This window comes from Pteropus alecto, unplaced genomic scaffold (assembly GCF_000325575.1).
Source record: "Pteropus alecto unplaced genomic scaffold, ASM32557v1 scaffold87, whole genome shotgun sequence".
NCBI classification, from domain to species: domain Eukaryota; kingdom Metazoa; phylum Chordata; class Mammalia; order Chiroptera; family Pteropodidae; genus Pteropus; species Pteropus alecto.
Genome location: NW_006443225.1, coordinates 21,396,934 through 21,421,394, shown reverse-complemented (window position 1 = coordinate 21,421,394; position 24,461 = coordinate 21,396,934). Strand labels below are relative to the sequence as shown.

Here is a 24,461-nt window from a genome sequence, read left to right as displayed (position 1 = left end):
GCAGAAAGATATGCCTGTGCTCACAGGAAAACACTCCAATTTAAGCCACTGGGATTACGCATGATGAAGAGCAACCAATGTAAAAACATCAGACTTAAAGAACATGAGCCACCACGAGGAAGTCGACAGAAACAAAAAATAATAGCTTCTAATCCTCCAAAGACTTTAAATATTATGAATACCAAATACAAACTTTTAAAAGTCATTTTCAGCAATAAAAGATAAAACAGTCGAGCCAAGAGAGACTATGAGAATGGAACCGTATTATTTGAAAAAGAACCAGATAGAATTTAAACTATTTTAGAATAGTTTTCAGATTTACAGAAAAGTTGTAGAGGTCTCATATGCCCCACACCTAGTTCTCCTATTATTACATCATATAGCAATGTGCTACAATTTTCATAATTAAGGAACCAATATTCACATATTAACTAAAGTCCACAGTTTATTCAGATTAGACAGAACTTAAGAATCAGTAAACTTGAATATACCTCTGAAAAAGTCATTTAGAAGGAATGCTTAAATAAACAGATGGAAATTATCAAAGAGAAGCTAAAAGACATGAAGAATAAAATGAGCTCTGACATGTATTTTCTACACATAGTCCTAGAAAATGAAGATAGAGGTCATACCGGGAGAGAAAATGATTTAATTTTCCAGAACCAATTACAGACATTTATCCACAATTCTAAGAAACACAATTATATACAAATGAAGCCGAAGAAACAAATTCGCACTTGAGACAGGCAGCACTGAAGCTGCAGATCACCAAAGCAAAGACCATGTTAAAAGCAGGCAGAGAGAAAGAGACGACACAGAGCGAGGGAGTAAAGTGACAGCAGAGTCTCAACAGGGACAACGTGAGCACAGAAGATAGAAGCAGCACCTATAAAGAAAGTCAAAAAATTGTTCAAACACCGACGGTCTCTTTGGGGAACACAAAAGGCACTGCGAGATAAACCAAAAGAGGGTTTACCAAAAGCAGATCTTTACTTCAAGGAAACCTAAAAATTGTGTTTCATAAAAAGAATAAAATTACCACAGAACGATGATCTGAAACGCAAGGAGGGAAAGATGGATGAAGGAACTGGCAGCATACAAGTAAATCTACATAAACACTGTCTGAATCAAATAACAGTAACGTGTACTCACGGTGTTTAAACAAAAACAGTTTAAGCCATTAAAATACGGAACCAAGGGAAACAAGCGTATAGTGGAGGGACGGGACAAGGACAGGGGACAGGAGTGGATGGTGTAAATTCCTGCATGTTCAGCAGATGGACTGATCCAGTTCAACTTTAGACTGTGCAGCATTCCCAGCAGAATTTCAAGGGTAATCATAAAAGAACAGAAATAAAAAGGTATAATTTCTAAATTAGAAGAGAATACAATAAGAAAACAACTTGGTCAATTCAAAAAAGGCTGAAAAGAAAAAAAAAAGGCATAAATAACCAAGACTATCAGAAAGCACAAAGTAAGAGTCAAAATACAAAAATAGTCAGAATTAATGTATATGGACAAATTTAGAGAAGATATGTACAAAATAAAGATACTTAGTGAAAGCAAAAATATGAAAAGGGACGTAACCAAGCAAAGAGAAAGAGAAAGCTGGGATTAGTTAAAATAGCGAACGAATAGCATTATCAAGGAGAACAAAGAAAATACGAGGTTCAATTCAGCAAGCAGACACAAAACTCTAAATTTTCATGCTTTAAAAAAAAAGCCTAACGTTGCATTCTGCCCCAACAGAGCAGCCTCAGCAAAACAGACAACCAAGATGACTACCTCCCTAACGGACTCCTGGCTGAGGATGGTCACCCTGGTGGAGCAAGCATCTGTGTCCCAAACCAGTCAGCCGGACTGATACAAGGTGACCCGGAAGGAGTTTCGACCTCCTGGCACCGATGCTGATGACCGCATGCATAGGGCGCCCCAGCTGACCACTGCATCCTGCACTTGGCTCCACAGGCTGCTTGGGAACCCAGGACCAGACTCATCTTCCCAAGACGCCACCCGACGCTGTTCTTCTAGGGAGCTCAACTTGTGATGTGGCAGATGTCTCCATTAAAGAATTCTCTGGGGGATTAAATGTCAGTGCAATGCATTTACCATGTGGACCGGGCAATCGAGAGACCCTGAAAGGCTTCAGCTATGCTGAGTCTGACAGCCTGGACCCCGGTCAGTGCCGAGTCTCCGTGAAGCGTGTCCGGGTAAATGAATTCCAGTGGGTACTGCCAGTCAAGCCCAGCACAGAGACAGGGATGACCGATCCTGTGACTGAGAAAGAAACCAGGATTCTGACGAAGCAGACAGACTGGAGGACTCAGCGCCACAGACAGCTCGTGACATGCACCTACAGAGGTGACGATGTGGAAGGCAATCACTGTGGAGGCCAAGACCGCCATGGCCAAGGCAGGAGAGACTATGGCAGATGCAGTGGCAGAAATGCACGTGGCAGTGCAGGCTCCGGGGTGACGACCACAGAGAAAGCAGGCCGGCCACGAGGACCAACGCGATCGATGGGATGCCCGGCCGTGAGCGCCAAAGATGATTATTCTCAGGATGATCACAGGCGTGATGACGGAGGTCCCTCCCAAAGACCCAAATGTAATCTACAGCCTCAGAGTACTCCTCGGAAAGGCAGCTCCTCCCCTGCTAGTTCCCTGTCTGGTCGAGCAGCTGGTCTGTGGAGGGGCAAGGCCTGCTGACCGGCTGTGGGAAAACAAGGACAGGAGCAGCCACAGGAGGAAGGGGAGAAAGCGCAGCATCAGCTGGATGAACTAGAATGACAGCCTCGGGACACACCCAGACCGGCAGTGAAGACTCTCAGGAACGGGAATGGTCAAGGACACGAAGTGTGTCATTTCAGGCCAGGCCCTCAGCCCCACCTGCCAGAAGTCAGACCAGACGCTCGAAGGAGAGAGAGGGAGAAGTCGCCGGAAAATGAAATACGCTGTCCAACTTCTCAGCCTCCTGAACCTGGTCAGCTGCTAAAAGTAATGGCGGCCCCTGCATCCGAAGAGGGTGTGTAGGTGAAGCGAAGAGCGAATGCTTCTGCCTGGCCGCAGAGCTCAAACGCAGAGCAGCAGTCCGCCAAGAGTGACGGGGGAGGGGCTCCAGCTCGACTACTTCAGGAGGGACCAACCTGGAACAATGAAAGTCAAGCAGACGGGGTGAGTGTCCAAAGGTGGAGACTGCAGCACGGTCCAAGAGGTGGCGGGAACACAGACGGTGGGAGGAGCCTGAGAGGAAACATGGCGGAGAGGAACCAGACTCCTGAGAAGCCTGAAGACCCAGCCTCAGCACTCGGAGTGCGCTGCTCTCCACAGCCCGTGCTATCTCCTACCTGCTCTCCACCCTGGAATACTCCTGAGCAAAACCAATCTCCATTTAGAAAAGACAAAATAAAACTCGCCATCTCTTGGGGGCAGGCAGGAGGTGGGGGCCTCAAAGGATTGTTAGAACTACAGGAAGAAATTGACAAACTGGCTATTGTCATGGGCGATTTCAAAACGTGCTAATTTTTCATAGGTCAAATGGACCAAAAAAGTTAAAAACGAAATGATTAAAAAGCATGATTAATGCACATAAACAGAATATTATGCCCAACTATTAGAAATAAACATTCTTCTCAAGAATACATGGGACATACAGGGAAATAAAAATCTCACTAAATTTCAAAGAATATATTTATCATGTTGTTCCCGGGCTCTGACCATAATACAATTGAGTTAAAATTCAATAATGAAAGATAAATTTTAAAAATACAAATAAAAAAGAAAAACCACTTCTAAATATTTCATGAGTCAGAAGAAGCCATATTTGAAATTTCTTTAAAAATAGTAGGAACTGAATAACTAAAGTACCATATGTAAAAATTTGTGGGATACGTTAAAAGTTACACTTAGAGGCAAATCTATAGCCTTACAGACTGATACTAGGAAAAGGTTGAAAATTAATGAGTTAATAGGCCAATTTGTTATGTTAGAAGAACAGAGTAAACACAAAGAAAGTAGAAGATACTAAAGAACAGAAAGCCTTGAAGAAAGAAAAAAAAAAAGATAACAGGACCAACAAAGCCAGAGTTCTTAGAAAACACAAAAACCAACAAATACCTGATGAGAGTGATGAAGGGTGAATAAAACAGAACTGGGAGCCCCCAAATGGACCAGTGTATGTGAGGTCATACTCATGTGACAGAGGTAGCGATGCAGATCTCTGGGATGGGGGAGGTGGGGGACCATTAAATGGTCCTGAAATTATCTACATGGTAAAAATGAAACTGGATCCCTACCTCACGTCACATACAAAAAGCGATTCAAGGTGGACTGGTGATATAAATACGAAAGGCAAACTTGAAAACTTTTAGAAGAAATTACAGCACAAAACTATTGTTTTGTGTCTCCCGGAACAGAAAGATTTCTTAAAGAAGCATACTAACCAAAGAAGAAAGTGTGACTATTTTGACTATGTGGAAACCGAGAACTTCTATTTATCATAACACATTATCAAGAAAACCAAAAGACAATCATCAACTGGGAGATATTCATTAAACACAAACTAGTTAAGGATTAGTATGTGAATTACATAAGCACTTACTTCTATAAGAAATAACACAGTAGACAAATGGGCAAAAACCAGAACAGGAACTTAATAGACAGAGAAACTTGCAAGGCCAATAAGTATATGAAAAGATGCAGAACATCATGAATCATCAGAGAAATATGAGTTATGATCACATGAGATGTTTTTAAACTCACTAGAAAGGTAAAAACTAGACATTTGATAGCACCAAATAATGGCCAAGAAGGTGGAACCGTGATGGCTCTTACACAGTGGTACTAGGTGTTTAAATTGGTAAAATCCTGCTGGTAGGTGTTAAAATTGTTGGAAAACATACTCTGGTTTTTCTTCAGAAAAATCTTTTGCCTTAAAATTGTTGGAAAACAATGTGGCATCATCATGTAAAGTTGAACATTTGCATGTCCTTCAGTGAGCAATTCTAGATACATACTATGAAAATGTTTATACTCATGTGCCAAGTAAAAGCATTCTTCATAAAAACACAAAAAATACTCAATGCCCACAGGTAGAAAATGGTTAAACAAATTAGGCTCATAAAACGGAGCATAACGCAGCAGTGAGGATGAACAAACAATGCCTAGGCAACTTGTAAAAAATGGATCTTAGGAACATGACAGTGAATGAAAAAGACAAATAGGGTTCTAAGTATTAACACTGCCTGTCACTCAGTCCCACCTCTAAGAACTGACACTCCACACTGAGGCCATCAAGAAATGCTGCCTCTCTTAAAGAAGGAAAAGTGAATTCTCTTGGCGGTTATCATGACCCACCTTTTGCCCTGTGTTTCCTTTAAAAATGCCACGTTTCCATGACAGAAAAAGAAATCCAAAGACACTGTGGATCCTGAGTCTCAAGCCATACAGTCAGCAGGCCCTGCATGCAGCCCCCTGAAGAGCCAGCGGCGGAGATCAAAGGCAATCACATGAAAAGCGGTCACTTTCAGGGAGTACACTGTGACTCTCGCCCAAACATTTCTGTGCAAACTAATGAACTCATGGTGAGTGCTTCCGCTCCATTCTGCACTCTGGGGAAGGAGCTGATTCTGTGTGTGGTGCAGCAGCATCCACGAGGTCCAAAAATAAGTCTCCATGATTATTTTCTCGTTATAAATTTGAATGTGCACACTGAGATTTTTCTATGTATTCCTTTAGGATGCTTGAATGTTCTCTTTGAAATGTATGAAGATTTGTAAATAGACTTTCCTCTATAACAAAATACCATTTGTGCAAGCTTTAAAAAGCCTATAAATGGAAAAATTATTAAACTCAAAACAAAAAATATATATATTTGTGTTAATACTATTAAAAAAAAGAGGAGATAAAAAAACAAATTCAGAATAGCAGTTACTTCAAGGGTTGAGAAAGACAGGCTATGAGGGCAGAAGCACTCACGGTAACTCTAACTGCAGATACTGACCTAGTTCTTAAGTCGGTGATTGGTTCCCAAACGCTTGCTTTTGTTATTAACTTCCGTATGTTACTCATAAATTGGAATGTTCAAACTACAGAACTTTCAATAATTTAAAGAATGCACAGAAGGCAGAGAAGTAGGAACAGGGAAGTGGCGGTCACTAGTCGTCGGGTGTGATGGGAAGGGAGTAGCCTGTACCCTGTGAAGGAAAAGCGGGGAAAGGTACGGCTTCCATGCGGATGATGTGCAACTAACTAGTCTTCCAGGAAAGACACTCCGTCCCCAGAACAGTAAACAAGGGACCTAAGGCAAGGTGAAGATATTAGCTCATTTGGAGGTAGATTAAAAGGAAATTGAGGGACTTTATTAAATGAATTAGATAGAAAGATAATTGCTGAGAATAAAAGAGACAAACAGGCATAGGACTAGTTATTCGAGAAGAACTGCGAAGCTTAAAACACTACCCAGACTGGGAAACAGTGCCAAGCAAGGAGAAGGCTGGTCACTCCGCTACTTTGTGTTCCTGCACTGCCGCCCCCGAGCTGCTTCTCCCCTTGTTCTAGGTAAACCAATCCTCCGACTCAAGCGCGTGCGCCTCTGGAAACTGGCGACTGCAAGTTTAAACTGCCAAACACGATAGAGATGGTACAAAAATGGCACCATCTTGCCTTCGAAGGGAAGATACACAACACATAAAATGATCGATTTCAAGAAACGATTAGTTCCCACACTTTATTTAATAACGTCAAGTTGTGTGGCACTTAGAACAGAACATGCTGTTCCACGTGCTCTTGAACCTGAGCATCACGGTCACCGTGAGAGCAGGGAGGCACCACTCCCCCTCACCCACGAGGCAATCGAGCCTCGGCAGTGTTAAAGTGCACGGCTTCATTTTTCGTGACGATGTGCACAGGGCTACAGTATAATGAACTATATCGACGCGCACGGAGCCTGACGGGTTAACCGTCTCAGCATAGCGGGGCCGTCATCGCTTACCCTGTGCCAGGACCGCGCTAGACACTGGGGGTGTGACGACGAGGAAGACTCGGGTCCCTCCTTCCAGGCGCACATAGTCTGCTGAAGACATAAACCTGTGAACACATACAGAGCTTTCAGTGCGACCGTCACTGAAACAGATGCGGAATGTCGAGTAGCACATTGGGGGCACCCAAGAGAAAGGGGCGAACCCAACCTTCAGCAGTCAGGAGGAGGCTCACAGAGAGAACCGCCATTGAATGAACTGTCTTGAATCATGGCGAGTCTGACGTGTTCAGAGAACTGTTGGAATGGCTAGAAAATGGAATGTAAGGGCCGTGTGAAGCGACGAGGCTAACAGCTCACAGGGGAACCTAAACTGTACAGGTTCCTATGGAATAGTTTATGTGCCAGTCAACGTATACCCAGCATAGTAGCCTAGTTTATCCACAGACACTGAGAGATTTCAGTAACTAGGATTGCATTTTAGAAAAACAAATTTGGCAGCAGTGGGGGTTCGATTTAAAACGAGTTTATCTGAACCAGAGTGTGAACAAAAAAAGACAACTGAAGATTTGTATGAGATCTGTGACCAGATGATTACGGGGCAGCTGGGGACTAAAAGGCCATCTGAAAGAGTGCAATTCCCCACCTTGCTATCTGGGGGACAGTGCCATAACCAGGATAAGGACTTAAGAAGAGGAGCGAACTGTGGGAGACAAAACAGCACAGTTTTCAAGAGCCAACTCTGGAGTCAGAATATTTGGGTTTCATTTCTAGTTCTGCCACTTCACAGCTGTGTGACCAAGCGTGATAAAAGAAAAAGCAAAGCTTGAGTTTGAACAAAGTTTAAGCGAACTGGTTATTCATCCAAATGAATTTAGGTCATAACCTATGCCCAGAGCATATGGCCATTTACACGTAAGCTGTTTATGTCCAGGAGAACCCTTTAAAAATGCCACAGAGAAAATAAAGCTTCATTCTTATCCAGCTGCAGCGAATACAGGGCCCTTAATATAGACACAAAACTACATTTCCCGTCCTCCAAGTTCCAGACTGTATATCTTGCGTGTAAGATATACCTGTACTGCCTGCTTACTTTCAGATGTCATTAGGTCAGAAGCAACATTTTAAAAAACAACAGATCTGATCCATTTTGCATACTCTGCACAGCGTCAATGTCTGGAAGAGCCAGGGAAACACTGTCATGCATCTATCTGCCTGGGTCAATTAATAACATACTGACCAGCTGGTCTGTAAAGTGGGTATGGCAAGAACACAAAGATGGTAGAAGACAAAGTCCTAGCTTCAACACTGACTCCAGAAGACAGTATTAACACACAGGAAACTTCTCAGGAACGAGACCGGATGGTTGCTACCAGGCGCTAGAGAAGGTGAGTCTCGTGAACGTGGAACTTGTAAGGTGAAGAAGCCTGCATTTAGCCAAATTTATTGCATCAACAGCACGAAATTTAAAACTCAATGAATGTGGCAAAGATAAAGAGAGAGGAACCAAGCAGCCTCCCATGTCCTGAAATATCCAAGATTCAGCAATTCTACAGCAGAAAATAAGTATTTCATAAAAACAAACTCAAAATAGGGAAATTTAAATGATATGGAACTATTACTTCTATATAGAGAGAACATTTATCAAAAGATATTGCTGGTTATTTCAGTGAGTTTATAAAATGCGACAGGAAACAAGAGGGTGACAGCTCGTCCTGGTTCGCTCAGACCTTCCGGCTCTGGTCCTGCTCCCCGGGAGAACCCCCTGGATGGGAACTGGGTAACCTTAGTAAACAACAGGATGGCTCTAACTGCAGACAGCTTTTTTGATGTATCTCAGAGAGACTTTTCTAGTGAGAGCCTGTTATAAGAAAGCATAATTCTGTTCAATTTTACATTTCTGTATGACCCGAATACTCAAAGGGGAAAATCCGTTTCACAGGGACTGCTCATCACCAGGCCTCGATGTCACGCAAACGGACTGCATGTGTGGAGAGGAGGAAGGGGTGGGAAGCTTTCTCAGGACAGCCCCCAGAATCACCTGCACCAGACTACAAATCATCACCACAGTGGTCTCCCGAGGGTCTGAAGACACTTTCAACTCCCCGAATGGCTTCCTCACAACACGCAGTCCCACTGTCCCCCCACCGCATGCCATCATCTCCACTCCTCTGTCTCGGCATCAACTGCCAACAACTGCTGGCCTCAGATCTGGCCACTCTCCCTTCCGGCAACGAGCCCACTCTGCTCACAGCCTCCCTGCATCCGCCGTCAGCATCTGTCCACTCGACTCAGGACCCTCAGCCCCACCTAGCGGCAGTATCGCCACCGCTTATGGCTCCAGAGCGCTTCAGAGTTCCAGACTTCCCCGCATGCACCTCAGGGGGACAGGAGAAGTGCAATCAGTTCCAAGCTTAAGGATGCAATGTGAGCGTGACTTTAACTCGTCTCCCACAGGCCTTTTCTTCCCAGGATCTCTCCGCAACTTCCCTCTACCTTCAGATAAGCTCGGGGCTAAGGTCTCAACGTGTATGTACTTTCAACCGCTTGGGAGCGAAGCCGGCTGATTTCTCAGAATCTTTGTCTACACTGACCTCGCTGTATAAAAGTCACTGATTAATCCTCTTAAATGGAAAACACAGGAATGTCACCCTCCTGCTAATTTATAAGCGTCACTGGGTGAAAAAGAACACTTCTAAACACTGCCATTCCAGTAACTTGAAGAGCACCTGCAACACCTACCAAAGGACAAACAGAGGGGCATCCGGGGGGCATCCGGGGAACCCTCTAACCTCTGCCTAGAGTTTGGCTCTTCATTTTAATCTGAAAATGCCTGTCCAGCCATAGGATCTAATAACCTCACCTCTCTCTCCACCTTTTCTGTACTTTCAATTTCGATGTTCCTTTCAGTGCATGATATATAGCACCTTACGGGAGGATCGCAGAAGCGTTGTGGATGAGAAAAATGTTTTCATCTTCCAAATGCCAGATTTCCTAAGTCAGTGTTAATACCTAGCTTTCATCATCTCCACCCACTTCCAGGTTTTCAACCAGAGAAAGTAAATACATGGATTTCTTCCCAAGCCTTGTTTTCAGTCTTCCAATTGATACCTTTTTTCCCGGCAACACAGAGCCAGTCCTTCCCCCGACGTCGTCTCCAGACATGTCTCACATCTTCGCTTTCTTCCTATCCTCTTAGCCTACGTCACTTTCTCGTGCATGACGAATTTACATTCAGCTGTATTTTTCAAGTGTTATTCCTCTCAAACATTGCATGGCAAATCTCTCTGCTTTACAATGAACTTTTCTCAAAAATTTACATTGAAATACACCATATATATCCCAATTTTGATTTTCTCAGCACTGCGAAGTCAGGTAAGGGGGCGATCTGAGGCACTAATGCCTCTAATGCACGGGGCCAGAGAAGCAAACTAAAACCGGGGCCCGAAGGCCTCAAGGTTATGAAATCCAAACGCGAGGACATCGATCTCAAACAGCCAGCCGGGCGTCGAGCCACAGCCAGGCGAACAGCTTCCCTTCTCTGCTTCTGCACTTTCTCTGTGTGAGCCTTTCCTCCGGCTCCTGTCGGCAGCGGGCTCCTGACCACTCCTGGCTTGGTGCTGTCCCATTCGAATAGACCCTTTTCAAATAAATTCTTAAAACTCTTAATATAGCTGTTTATCTTTTAACAGTTCTAAATCTTGACCCATCTCTAGATACCCTTTTTATGGCCAATTTTCAACCTTTTCCAAACAATGTGAATGCCTTGCTCTCAAAATTACTCTATAACTCATTTATCGATTATACAAATTTCTTTCTCTTACTCAGATCAACAAACATTTGCACATACTCCTCACTGCGCGAATCAAAAGCCCTGCTGAATTTAACCTCCTGCCTCCTCAAATTATCATGGCTTGTAACACCCTCATAACTGCTGCCCACTAATTTCCTGTAATTTACTTCCTCACTGCTCATCGGCCTAAGTCGTCCTTCGAGATTCAGCTTGTGTCATCTCTCCAGCTTTGAACTAGTTAGCTGCTATGATTTCATAGCACTGTAACCATGTTTATTTCTCCGTCTCCCCTGTTACACTGTAAATTTCTTTATTATGACTCATCTTTTTTAATTTTTCAATTACACTTGACATACAATAGCATATCAATTTCAGGTGCAAAACGGAGAGATTAAACATTTACATAACTTACAAAGTGATCATCAGAATATGTCTAGCACCCCCTGGCACTATATGTAGTTATAATATTAACAACATTCCCTATGCTGTACTTTATATACCAGTGACTGTTTTCATAACCCGTAATATGCACCTCTTAATCCCGTCCCCTTTCTCACCCATCCCTCCAGCCCCCCACCTGCATCTGTTTGTTTGTTCATATATTTTTAGATTCCACATATTAGTGAAATTATGTGGTATATAGTTTTCTCTGACTTAATTCACTTAAAATATCCTCTAGGTCCACCCATATTGTTGCAGATGACGAGATTTCATTCTTTTTTTATGGCTGAGTAATATTCAATTACATGCATGTACCACCTCTTCTTTATCCACTTGCCTATCAATGGACACAGGTTGCTTCCATACCTCGGCTATTATAAATAATGCTGCAATGAACATAGGGATGCATGTATCTTTTCAAATTAGAATTTTGGTTTTTTTTTCAGATAAATACTCAGAAGTGGAATTGTTGGGTCTTTGTCTCTTACTACAGTCTTTATTTTAAAGCCCATTTTATGTAAGTATTGCTAGTCCAGTGTTTACTTTTTGTTTTCGCTTGCAAGAAATACCTTCTTCCATTCCTTTACTTTCAGTTTGTCTTTCGATGTGAAATGGGTCTCTTGCAGGCAGCACACTGAAGGGTCGTTTTCTTATCCATTCAGTCACCCTATGTCTTCTAATTGGAGAATGTAATTGGTAATCCATTTACATTTAAAGTAGTTGATAGCTATGCAGTTATTGCCATTTTATTGCTCATATTTCTCTTTTATCTTCTTCTTCTGAACTAAGTCCTTTTAACATTTCTTGCAATACTGGTTTAGTGGTGGTGAACTCCTTTGATTCTAAATGATAGCCTTGCTGAGGAATCTTGGTTGTAGGTCTTTGCTTTTTATCACTTTGACTATTTCATGCCAAAGCCTTTTGGCCTGCAAAGTTCCTGTTGAGAAATCAGCTCCCATGTAGGTAACTAACTGCTTTTCTCTTGCTGCTTTTAAGATGCTACATTTTGCTTAGTTCTTTTTCTGGAGCTTTATTCTTCTTACTATTCTTCTTTTTTTTTTTCCCCCATGTGGGACATGTTTCCTTGTCTTCCCATTTTGGCTACCTCCCTGTGCTTATTTCTATGCATTAGTAGAATTATGATGTCTCCCGATCTTAGTAGAGTGGCCTCATGTACTAAGTGTCCTGTGGGACCCAGTGGTTCACTCTCCCTGGTCTCCTGAGCTGGGTGCTCCAGGTGTGTCCCTTTTTTGGGTTGTGTGTGCTCTCCAGCTGTAGTTGAGCATCGGCTGCTGTTGGCACGTAGACGGGAGGGATTGACCCTCAGGCTGACTGGCTGTGAGGGATTGCCATGACCACAGTGGAGGAGCTGTCATGCGGGGGCCGACGCCGTGGAGCAGGATTTGCTTTAGTGGGGCTGTGGTGTCTGCCCAGTCTATCCTTTGGGTACAACAACTAAGCTTTATAATTTCAGCTCCTAGCCTAGTGTTCAGCCTTTACCAAATACTTAATAAATTAGTGTTAAATGAAGACTCACAATTAATAAAATAGTACTGTGGACTTGGTTAGGGTGGCCAGGTTTAAAAAAAAGGGGGAGCTATACAGCATAGAACTGAACATTTTAATTAAATTACAAAGAAAATCCTGAACAGGCGGGACTAAAAAAGCTACTATATACCCTCTCTCATCTTTGCCTTAATTCTGAGCTTCAAGTCCATGTCCACCTCACCAATGTGATTTCATCTCCACAGCCTCCCCCAAAATGCTCAATACAAAAATGTCCAATATAAAAGTAAAGCCTAAATGTTACCTAAAATGCTCATTTGACTTATTAAATAAAATGGCCAAAAGTACATAAATAAGGAAAAAGCTCATTAAACTTGGACATTTTCTAGCCCTAATTATTCAAAAATAATTTAGTAGTCACATACTAAAAATCCCCAGATTATATATGAACTGGACTTTTCTAAAAGTCTGGGAGAAAGATGGCTGCTTAGAACACAGTACAAAATTCCCCATAGAAACATTATAAATGGTGGCTGGCTATCAAGACCAAGCCACAGACGCCCACCAGACACATAACATCTAAACCGCGTGTCCTGTACAAGGAAACCTACTGTTCCACAGAGAGGCTTCAGGACACAAATACTTAGTGTCCACGTGCACTGCTCTCACAAAATCAAAGCAAAATTCCAAAATAAATTGCTGACACTGAAAAAAAGTACCTAAAGCACTTTGCATGGTGCCTGGCATACAGTAAATACTCCATAAATTACTTCTATTTTTACACAGAATCTCTGATTTCAAACTTTTGTGTTCATCAAAACAGCTTTATTTTTCTCACTCCATACTAACTGTAAATTGCGAAAGTACAGGACAAATCCTCACCACTGTAACCACGTGCCTCCTTCAAAGCCTGGTGCCCACAAGTGTTTGATATCTGTCTGCTAATGAAGGTCACAGTGTCATCAGAATCTCAAAACAACAGGCTAAAAACCAAAGAGCATTATTTAGTTTTAGGTGCTCTTTTAAATGAACTTCTATACTTTTCAAACTGATTTTTTGTTGATTAAAATTGTCATCAAAATGAAAAAAAGTACAAAAATTCACGTTACCAGCTGAGGTAACACTGTCCTAGACAAAAGCAGTGTTGTAAATGGCCGGCAAGAACACATCTAAATTCTCTGGGCCTAGGTCGTCTTAGTAAATAAAAAATGGAGCACAGAACACATTAGGATTTTCTAGCTTAGAATTACTTAAGTTACTACAAATTTCATGAAAATATGGAATAGCGGCAATCATCCATAATCATACCAACTCACATACTAACTCAGTTATTTTCATATTTATACCATTATTTTCTTCCAGTACATTTTTCTTACAAAGCTGCAACCCTAGTATACAAATAATTTTATTATCTACTCCCTAACCTCCATTTACAGTAAGAATGTCCAATTACAAACGTGACTGATCCCTCGGCCAACATCAGAACAATTTATGTTTATAGTTGTAAAAACTTAACTTTGGCGATATTATTCTATAAGGCCACAAGATGGTGTTGTTGCTCCATAAAATGTACCTTTAAAAAATATAATACATTATATCAACTTTCCAAAAAAATAAACATTTCCCTTCATTGCAAGTAAGGGTTATCAAAAATGTTTGGACTTTACTGGAAAATCTTAATGAGGAAAATACATTCATTAAATTTAGTGGCAACTATTCTAATTTTAAAACTGAACACTTACGGCCCTAAAAACAAAAACACAGGCCTTTGGCACCAGCACTGTGTCATTTATCACACTAATCTTCCCTTCTCTGCCTGCACCACCCGCTTCCTCCTCAGGTCATAGAAACGAAATATATTTTTACTTAGCACGCACTAACTTTATTTTCTATAATCATTCTTAATTTAGGGAGAGGATTTTTTCGGTTTTAAAAGAATTGATACTAAAATTTATTTATGTCAACAAAAGAGAGGTGCGCCAAAATGGTATCAGTAATGAGAATCAGATCATCTCTATCTAATTTGCTATAATTTGCTCAATTTCTTATAATATTCAGCATTATGTTTACAATCGCAAAGTATCAAAACTTTTCAAGCAAAAACCTTTGCGTTTGGTCATTTTTCCACACACCTCAGTGATTATCAGCAGAAACACATCTCCCACTCCTTCGCTGCATGTCGATGAAGAAAATAAAATTCCAACAACAATGAGCGTCTTAACATTTAAGTTAATATATAAACAGAGCTGTGTGTAAATGCTGCCTAGGCAGAGTAAGATGACAAAGCGTAACTATCTGGGACCAACTGCGCTTCCATGGTGTCTCAGTGACACAGAAAGACAGCCAGTTTAAACCTGGAATCTGAATCAGGTTTGATTCCCAAAATAGTAAGAGTATCAGTGACCACTTACTGGGCTCCTATAATTCCCCATCGCCTTACCAAAAAAGCTACCTTTAATGTTCACAATCACCCTTCAGAGTCTTTATTATTCTTACTAACAAATGAGGAAAATTAGGTTTAAGGAACTGAAAACGCCCAGGGCCACAAAGGTAGTAAAAGTCAGGATTTTAAACCCAGATTTCTTGGGCTTAAAGCCAGTTTTTTCACGCATATGCACTGTAAAAACAGAATATAAACTAAGAAATGCTGAGCTAAACCCATGCCTTAAAACGAGCAGTCTGCCACATCAATCAGATATTACTATTCTCTTATTTTTTTACGTAAAGATTCGGAGTCAGGTGATTTTGTGAGGCTTTTAAGCTCGTCACTGAAAATGCTTTTTCTTAGGTTGAGAAAGAACAAGTAATCTTAAAAATACATGTAAAGGTGCAAGCACATCAACGCTGAAGAGGAGGTGAGCCGTCGGGATTGTGCTTGATAAAGCATTGCCGGGCATTCCGGGAAAAACGTCCAAGGCAACATAAGATTCTTACCTTGCAAAGATCAAACTGCACATGATATTATCACCATCTCACATTTCGAAATGATGAATATTTCCATAAATAATTGGTCATTTGTTTCAAAGTGTGGTATTTCAATACTGGCTTACCAGACTTTTTCCTTCGAATCCAAAAATTTCAAACATTTGATATTCTTCAAATACATAGGATTTGCTGTCTCATGAAGCAGCAGAAAGCAGAGTCACGAAAGCCTAGAACTGAGGCTGAGAGACACCTTCCCAGGGACACAAAGCTTCGTAACATCAGACCCACTGGTGAGGCTAGTGGCCCTCTGCACTGGCCACCAGGAGAGTACGAAGTTCACCCCAAACGCTTCCTGATTGTTTCTGAATACATTAAGGATTCCAACTGACCAGCATCCGAGTAGCCATGGAGATCTGCTAGCTCTTCAATTCCAAAGTGCTAATGAATTTTGACGTTGAGAAGAGCGTGTTTGGGTAACGTGATACAGAGCAGCTTTCAGAGCGGACCGAGTTTGGTCCAAACTTCGGCTCTATCATCTGTGTGCCACCTCTGTTTCCTTGTCTGTGAAATGCAGATGTGAAGGGGAAAGAAGTCTTAACGCTAGCCCCAGGAAACTAGACTTGTGGCTAGGCCCTGGCCCACAGAAGGTGCCCATCCTCCCAGCGCCACCTCAGCTACACTCTCAATTATCTGAGGCAAAGAAACTCCACTGTCTTCCCCCAACAAAACAGAGAGCGGTAGGTTAAGAAAGGCACGTCTGTCACAAGGCCATGCTGCGAACCCCCACGGCTGCGGCAAGATCAGATCGAAATTATACTTAGGCACCTGAGAGGAATATATTACTGCTGAAGTTTTTGTTATAAATATACAATTTCAAGCTACTTTAAAGCTACTCAAGTAACAGTCTTAATTTACTATTAACTCATACTTTTCCGAAGAATTTAAAAGCATGCTTCTACGTATAAACTTTCATCAGCTATCCTTACTCTTAGAGGAAAATATTAGAATCCAATACACAGAAACTTCCCTAAATGATACAATTAAACAGCTAAAATTTTACTTCTAGAATAATGCGATTCTTCTCAAGTATAAAAATACAGTAGAAATACAGGAACACAATCTTTTATCCACACATCCAAAACCCGAAAAACTTAATTCCTTCATAACTCATTTAGGGACAAAACCTGAACTGACCTGAGTTCATTTAGCAGCAAAATCTGACTAGATATGTGGCTACTTTCTGCCCTTATTTACCCACACTTAAGCATTTGCCAAAGAAAGTACAGGATGCCGCCCTAGACTTCGCTGGGGTTTGTATAACACAGTATATGGAGTGTATTACCTTTCTAACATTAAAAAATTAAGTAATTCTGAAACACATCTGACATCAATGACAACAAACTCATCCTAGTGAATATTTACTGGATAGCAAATGCCAGGTTTAAACCACACAATAGGTCTCTGTATTATTATTATTACCACTTTACATATGAATACATTTAAATATGCTAAAACTAGAGCTTAATCTAAAGTTAACTTGAGCAAGTTCACTCAGACAATGAGTGCCAGAACTCAAATCTAGGTCTGTCTGACTTGAAGGCCTAAGCTCTTACATAGCCAACACTTTAAAGGAAAATTAACCACAAAGAAAGTTTTAAAACAAGTTATTAACAAAACGTTTAACCTAGGAACATGAAATTCCTGAGTACAGTGTGTACTTTCTAGTCTGCATAGTCACATTTAAATGTCATCACCATATTTCACAACTCACAGGACAAAAAGATGATTTGATTGTTTTTCTCCCAAAACTACTTACTGGCCACAGTCAGTGAAAACAAACAATAGGCTCCTCAAACAAATGCCAACTACTCTTTTCCACTCAAATTTAGATGGACTCATGAGTTTGGCATGTTTTTTACCACAAAATGTACTAACATGATAAAAATGTTTGCTATAAACATAGGTTAAGTTTTTCCAGTAACAGCCCCAATTTAAAGATCTGCCATTCCAATGACAGATATGGTCATAAGACTACAGTTTTAAGAGACTCAGACACAGACTGCTACCACCACTGCCCTCGGCAAAAGTTAGAGAAAATAAGTTTCAAGTTTTAGGTTTTATTATTATTAATTGATTTAAAATTTGAATCTTCTCAGATGACTTGCTACCCAAGTCAGTTCCCTCACGCTAAGCAATGGCTTTCCTCCACAGGAGACAGATGGTGGCCCCCAACCAACCTGCTCTCCACCCAGAAGCACAAACTCCACTAGACACACTTCAGACAGAATCTTTATTTTTGAGTAGCTTATTTTAGCAAAGTGAAAAGCAATCAGATTATCTGGTAATCACAACATCTAACTTACCTGTTTCAGTAGGGTTTGTTTTTGTTTTTGTTTTTGTTTTTAAGAAATGTCTTCATTCTTTTGCAGACATAAGGGGAATTTTTTGAACAAGGAGCCTGACAGAGAGGCCTCTTGAAGGGTCACTTCTGCCTGCTCCTTACTGTAATCACCCAGTATCGAGTTTCCAGTTTCTCTGGATCAAGCCCTTGGCAATTATCTTAAGCCTCTTTAAACATCTGAAAGGTTCAGATGTTAAGCTCTTTGTATTCACGTTATGCATATGTGCTTCATGAACTGTAGCTTAGGAAATGGTCTAAGAACCCCACTGGGGAACACCAGAACCGTGGCTTAGACTGTTTCCACCAGCAGCTAGCTCTCAAACTAATGTGTATCTGAGCTTTTTAGTAAACGTGAAAATTCCTGAGTTCTACTGTCAAGGACCATACCACAGATCACAAAGGGTATTCGATAATCTACATAATTAAGCAGCATCCCAGAGACTGTGCTGAGAAACACTGGTCTGCACTGTGCTGCATCCCGTGACAGTGTTCACAGTGTCTCCACGGCCAAAGCAGCACCGCTCGGCCGTGTCGAGTCAGTATCTTTCTCAGATTCATTTTAGCAACTTACTGTTTAAGTTACAAGGTGAGATTTGATATGCAGCTCTACTCACGCCAAAACGACTGTCCTTGAGACATGAGTAGCTCACAAAACAGTGGACTTATTTGTATTTGCAACTTATTAATACGAAATTATGAGCAATAGAAATGGTTGAAGGACGCTTATGTCCCAAAGACCATACTTTTTATTTTATTTCAATTAATCCTTTTAAAAATGCAATAAGAAAGATATTGTTTACATTCTATCAAAGATGAAACTGAGGCAACGCTGTACTGACAGACTTTATAACGACAGCTCTAAACCCCACGCCAGCATGCCTTTAATTCTTGAGCTGTAACAGAACCCTTCAGTTCACTTGCTCTTAAGGTAGAGCGTGTCTCAACCTTTACAGAGCAGGTTCACTTAGCTGTCCTCTCACTAACCGAGCACACACGAACGGCGGGACACGTTGGCAAGCTGGGCCCACGCGCGGCCACAGTATCCTGCTTCGAGTCAGGACTCCACAGTTTGCTTCTACTCGCCCTATTTAATAATTATGGGTACACTAAACACTTATCAAAAGAACCCGTTTTCCTCAGTTAAATAAAAGCTATCACACCTACACCCCTGCCAACGCTTGTGCATTTTTAAACTACCCGAGAAACTGAGAGGGGGAGAGCCACCAAGCAGCACCGTGACGGGACTGTCCCCTGCTTTGCATAAGTCATGTTTCTCAGTACGTTCAGTCACTGAACTCCTCACAATGGCCGATGTAATATTTTCAGAAATTTGCAGATTTGTACTAGGGTGCAGAGGCCCGTTTTTGAGTGTACATGAAAGGTTTCAAAAGTGTTCCAAAGTTACAGCTAAATTCTTTAAAATGAGACCTATCAATTCATCATTCCCCCTAGAAGCTATCACGTCATAACGAAGAAACGCCCATTTTCCTCATTCCAGCCAGCTCCATTACGTAGCTTGAACTAAAAAACAAACCGAAGAAAACTACTGAGACCTAAATAAAGCGACAGGAGATAAAGACAAGTGATGAAGATAAAGTGAGAAAAATCCAGCTAGCGATCAAGAACTCTGCCTGCTCCTGGATGGGACGGGCATTCCCTTATTCCTGACATTTCCCTAAGGAGGGCCCAGACTCAAAGCAGTACAAGTTCCGGGCAGCTTACGTCCCAGCTTCCCAAAGTTTCCCAGAAGCCCTGTTTTGGTGCGATACTCAGCTGTCCCCTGGAACCCCGGGATTCCCGCACTTCTCCAGTCCCTCTCCCTTGAATCCGGGCCGGATCTGTGACGTGCATGAACCCACGGAACGTGGTAAAAATGATGCTCTGCTGGTTCCGAGCGTATGGCTTAAGAAGGCCTGGCTGCTCTGCTTTTGTGCTCTTGGGAGCCCTCAGCCACCATGCAAGGCCGGCAGTACTGGAAAGGCCATCCGGAGAGCAAGTGGACCTGGGACAACAAGACTACGGTACAAGAAAGACAGAGAGACTGACCGACCTGAACACGGCGATTAGAGTGACTACCAACACTGCTCAAATGAGTCCAGCCTATGACAGCAAAACTGTGAGCAAAAAAATAAATAAATAAATAAGGTGTCTTAAGTCACTTAGTTTTAGGCTTGTTACAAAGCAGTAATCAAAACAACGCTCACCTGGTTCGTGTTTTTGCGTAATTGGTTCGAAACCCAGAGAAAAGGAGGGGGAGAATTACAGGTTGACCTTATACTGTGCTTCACTTTATTGAGCTTCACAGCTGTTTCTTTACAAATTGAAGGCAAGACCCTCCACCAGCAAAAAGATTACAATGCACTTTACTGCGGGGGTCTGCAAGCAAACTCACAACGTCTCAAAGGTGTGCCTGTAGCTCCCGACTGTCACGGAAGACAAGGGCGGTGTCCTCTCGCTGCCACACCCCAGCCCCTCGCACAGGCCTGCATGCGGCGGGCACGCCACGTGTGCTGCGGACCAGGAACGGGGCTGAGGAATGCTGAGGCAAACGCGGCCTTCCTTATAAATTAGGAACTATCTGGCATGTGGTTTTACATAATTTGCTCCCCCAAAAGCTGTTTAAACATGAATTTGGAGTGTATACTAAGCTTTTTTAATGATAATTTTTTTTTAATGATAAAGCATTTCGTGTAACAGTAAAAATCATGAAATATCATGATATACTTTTGCAAATCGGATCCTGATTTATTTTCTCCAACAACACAAATTTTCATAGAGTATGCTTTTATAAAAGAACAAATTTCATCTGTAAAAGCATCTGAATGAAAAATCGTAAGTTTTCAAAAGGAAACTAACTTACCTTTCACTGATGCATTCTTTCAGATGAGAAATCAACTTTCACTTTTTCCTTAACTACTTTTTGATAGTTATGAGTTTCAGTTACCGACCAAAAGCCACTGCAATGACGTTACCATTTTAAGACAAAGGAGGAAACAGACAGGTTCAGATCTACGTAGCACAAGAGTGGAACAGGCTCCAGGCAGGTGCGGACCTCTCACGTGCAGCCCCAGCTACATTCCCACTGTGCAAGTCAGTGGGAAAAGGGCACTGGCCCAGGAACAAATATAGGTTACAGCTCTAGTACGATTTTAGCCTCTGTCTAGCCATACGCCCTGGAACTCTAAACTTACTTTGAACCTCAGTGTTTTCACCTAGAAAGCAATGATTATCTCCTGACACACCTACTGCTCAGTTGTCATGAGAATCTAATGATAAAGCATATAGAGGCATTATGAAAAAATATAAATGCTTTCCTAATCTGACCCTCTTCTGCATGCCAGTAGACAGGAAAATCAACTACATTGGACATTTTTCCTCCACTAATAGTAACTAGTTACTTCAATATATATACACCACTATAACAGCCCACTTATTGGTTTTTCCACTGCTTGTTATAATGTATTTATAGAAAGAGTAAAAAAGATCTCAATATTTCTAATAATAATTGTGGATCAAAGTTCCTAGAGCTATAAAAGATACTAATAGCTTTCTTTGGTTCTCTACCAGGAAGATAATCCTATAAGTGCAGAAGAGTCAATTGTTTACTAATCAAATTATGCTTTAATCATACTAGGGAGAGCTGGCTACTTAGTCCAATAAAAAAATTCACTGACTAGGCCCCAGCATTTCATTTATTTTATAAAATTTCAATTTTTATTTCATAAAGGCTTCCTGAATGGGGGAAAGTATTAAGTAGGGCATACCTGAAAAGAGAAGACAGAATAAAGTTCTTAAAGTTTCTTATTTCACTTACTTTACTCCCCCTCTTCTATCCAAATAAAGAAACAAAGGAAATAAATAAAAAACTAGTCTGATCTCACTGTCTGCTCTCCATATACCCAAATCATTTCTCGGCCTCACCAGCTCTCCCACCCATGGAAAATGAGATGGGTACAGACAGGCCAGTGAAAACCTAAGTCCCAAGAATCACAAAATTAGTTAACCGGAGGGGCCTTCCCAGGATCGTCTGGTCCTCACTGATGAGGTCACTTCAAGGCAGTAACTATATCCAATGATGGTAAATCAGCTGCATCCATCTTTAGACAAGAGAGAAACCATCACTGTCATCAACTCCTGATTCTACTTTACCCACCTGCTAATTGAAATACTTAGGGCAAATCATTTAACCTCTTTGGCTACTTCTGTAATATTATAGCAAATAACATAAGATAGTCAAAACTCACTGTAAACCACACCACAAGTATTAATAAAATACTTTCTCTAGATGTACATACAGTATATTTCTATAGTAAGGGCTCTTATCAATAAGAAGCTGCAGATTGTTTTAAAAGGCCCCCAGTAATTAAGAGCCACGTGCAGGCCAACCCATCAGCCCGTGGGTGCCACGGACGTGCTTCAGGTGGTCCACGGATTCCTCTAAAATTATAACCACGAAACACAGGTGCACCTGGAAATTTTCTGGGCCAGATTTCTTTAATTTCACCAAGGATTACTAATCCTCAAAAGACTGAGAACTGCTGCAAACACACGCATGCTACACGCCAAAGATAAAGCTCCCATGGATGCTGCCCGAAACTGCACCACTGTTCTCTCACCCCGCCTGGATCAGAATCTTAGTTATTTTTACTTTCTTCACCTTCTCTCTCATCATCAATTCTGTCTAATCCATTTCCTCCTTTTCTATTCCTATTATTAGTGCTACAGCTCAGCCCCTCACACCTACAACCGGAGCAATGAAGAGGTCTTTCTATCCCCAGGTTCTCTCTACTTCAGTTCACACCACACCCTACTGCCACATTGATCCTCTGAAAACAAAGCTTCAATTGTTACATTCCAAACTCAAAAATCTGTAAGACCCCCACCGCCTACTAAATCCAAGGTCGTTAGCCTGACATTAAAAGCAATCAACAACTTGTCCAATTTTTACTTCAAGCTTTATCGCCCTTGTTATTGGCACAAATACGTTGTTCCATCCCTATATAATTACTTGCCTCTCCCCAAATGCATGAAGTCTGTGCTCTGTCCCTTCTCTCTGCCTGGATTACCATACCCAGCCTATCAGGAGCCTGTCATCATCAAAACAAAGATTTCAGAAGCCAGCTCTACAACTAAACCCCCTAACCTCACTTTGCCAAAGAAGACGTAACTCTAACCACCTCTGAATATGAATTCTGCACTCAACTATTAAAAGACGAATGAAGCATTTGTGTAGTCCTGTCTGCCTATCTCGTCTGTGATGACAGAAACTGCTATCATTTTCATGTTGATATAGCCTAAGACACCCCGCAGAGTCACGCAGTAGATGCTTCATAACTGCGCAAAGAAGTAAAAGAAATTCCAGACTCCGTGAGGGGAACAGGCAGAGGCTTCATCCACGACATCCTGTCATGCCAGGCTTTTCCAAACCCCAGGTGGTAGGAAGAACTATTTGAACCTGTTAATAAACTCCATCTAAAATAACTATTTCACATACTTTACACTTCTCAATCTGACTACCTCCCAACCCTTGCCATTAAGTTTTCAATTCAAAAAATATTACCTACGATAATTTCCAGTCCGAGCTAATTTACTAGGTTACAGTTAAAAACAAGTCATGTAAATAAAAGAATGCCTTTCTCTTTTTAAAGGCGCATTCTGCCCGTATAACACAGATTTAGTGAGACATACAAACTGGATTTATACATAAGCGTGAATGCGTGCAAAAACCTGTATACAACTGCTCACTAGGTACTTCAGGCAAAAACGCCCGAAGAGAAGAAGATAACTTTGAACATGACCCTTTTCCACTACTATTCCCAACGGTATTTTAAAGCAGAAACTTAAATCTTTTTTTGCACATTAGGCTCCACAAAAAGATACAAAACTTACCAAATAGAAAAAGAAAGCCACTCAAGCTTCTGGAAAATGTTATCTTAGAAGAGCAAAAAAGTGTCAAAATAATAGATACTGTTCTTTCTGGTCATGTAGGTTTCATGTAATCCCAAGAGCGAAGGACGCTGCACTGGAAATCCACCGAGTGGAGAAAAGACCGTGCGCTGCCTGACCCTATTTTAAAGGATGTAAAGGCAATAGGCAAACTACAGAAAAAAATTTTTAAGGACGCGACAGGAGACGATCCAAGTCACAGATGAAATAAGGACTAGTGAAAACTGCAAGGTCACGGGGACCTAGCAGGTCAGCGAGGTGGAGGTGGGGTTGTGCCGCGAGCTGCCGTCAGCGCGGACCGCAGCCGCGGGTCTGGGACGGGTGGCGGGGCGAGTCGCGGCCCGGGTCGCGGCCCGGGCAGGAAGTCCACCCTGGCGGGTCGCGAGCGGTGTCAGGGGAGGGGGAGAAGGCGGCGAGGAGGCTGGACCGCCGCGGCCGCACAGTCACCTCAACCCTCGGCGCCGCTCGGGTCTC

At 41.8% G+C, this 24,461-nt stretch overlaps 1 protein-coding gene across 1 annotated transcript in view; it reads right to left on the bottom strand.

Moving 5' to 3' along the window:
- WWP1 (WW domain containing E3 ubiquitin protein ligase 1) overlaps positions 1-24,461 on the bottom strand; it is a 77,800-nt gene that overhangs the window by 52,302 nt on the left and 1,037 nt on the right. The window contains exon 2 of the mRNA XM_006924107.3: positions 6,991-7,085. The gene's annotated coding sequence lies outside the window, so the exon portion shown is untranslated. The remainder of the gene's footprint in view (positions 1-6,990; positions 7,086-24,461) is intronic.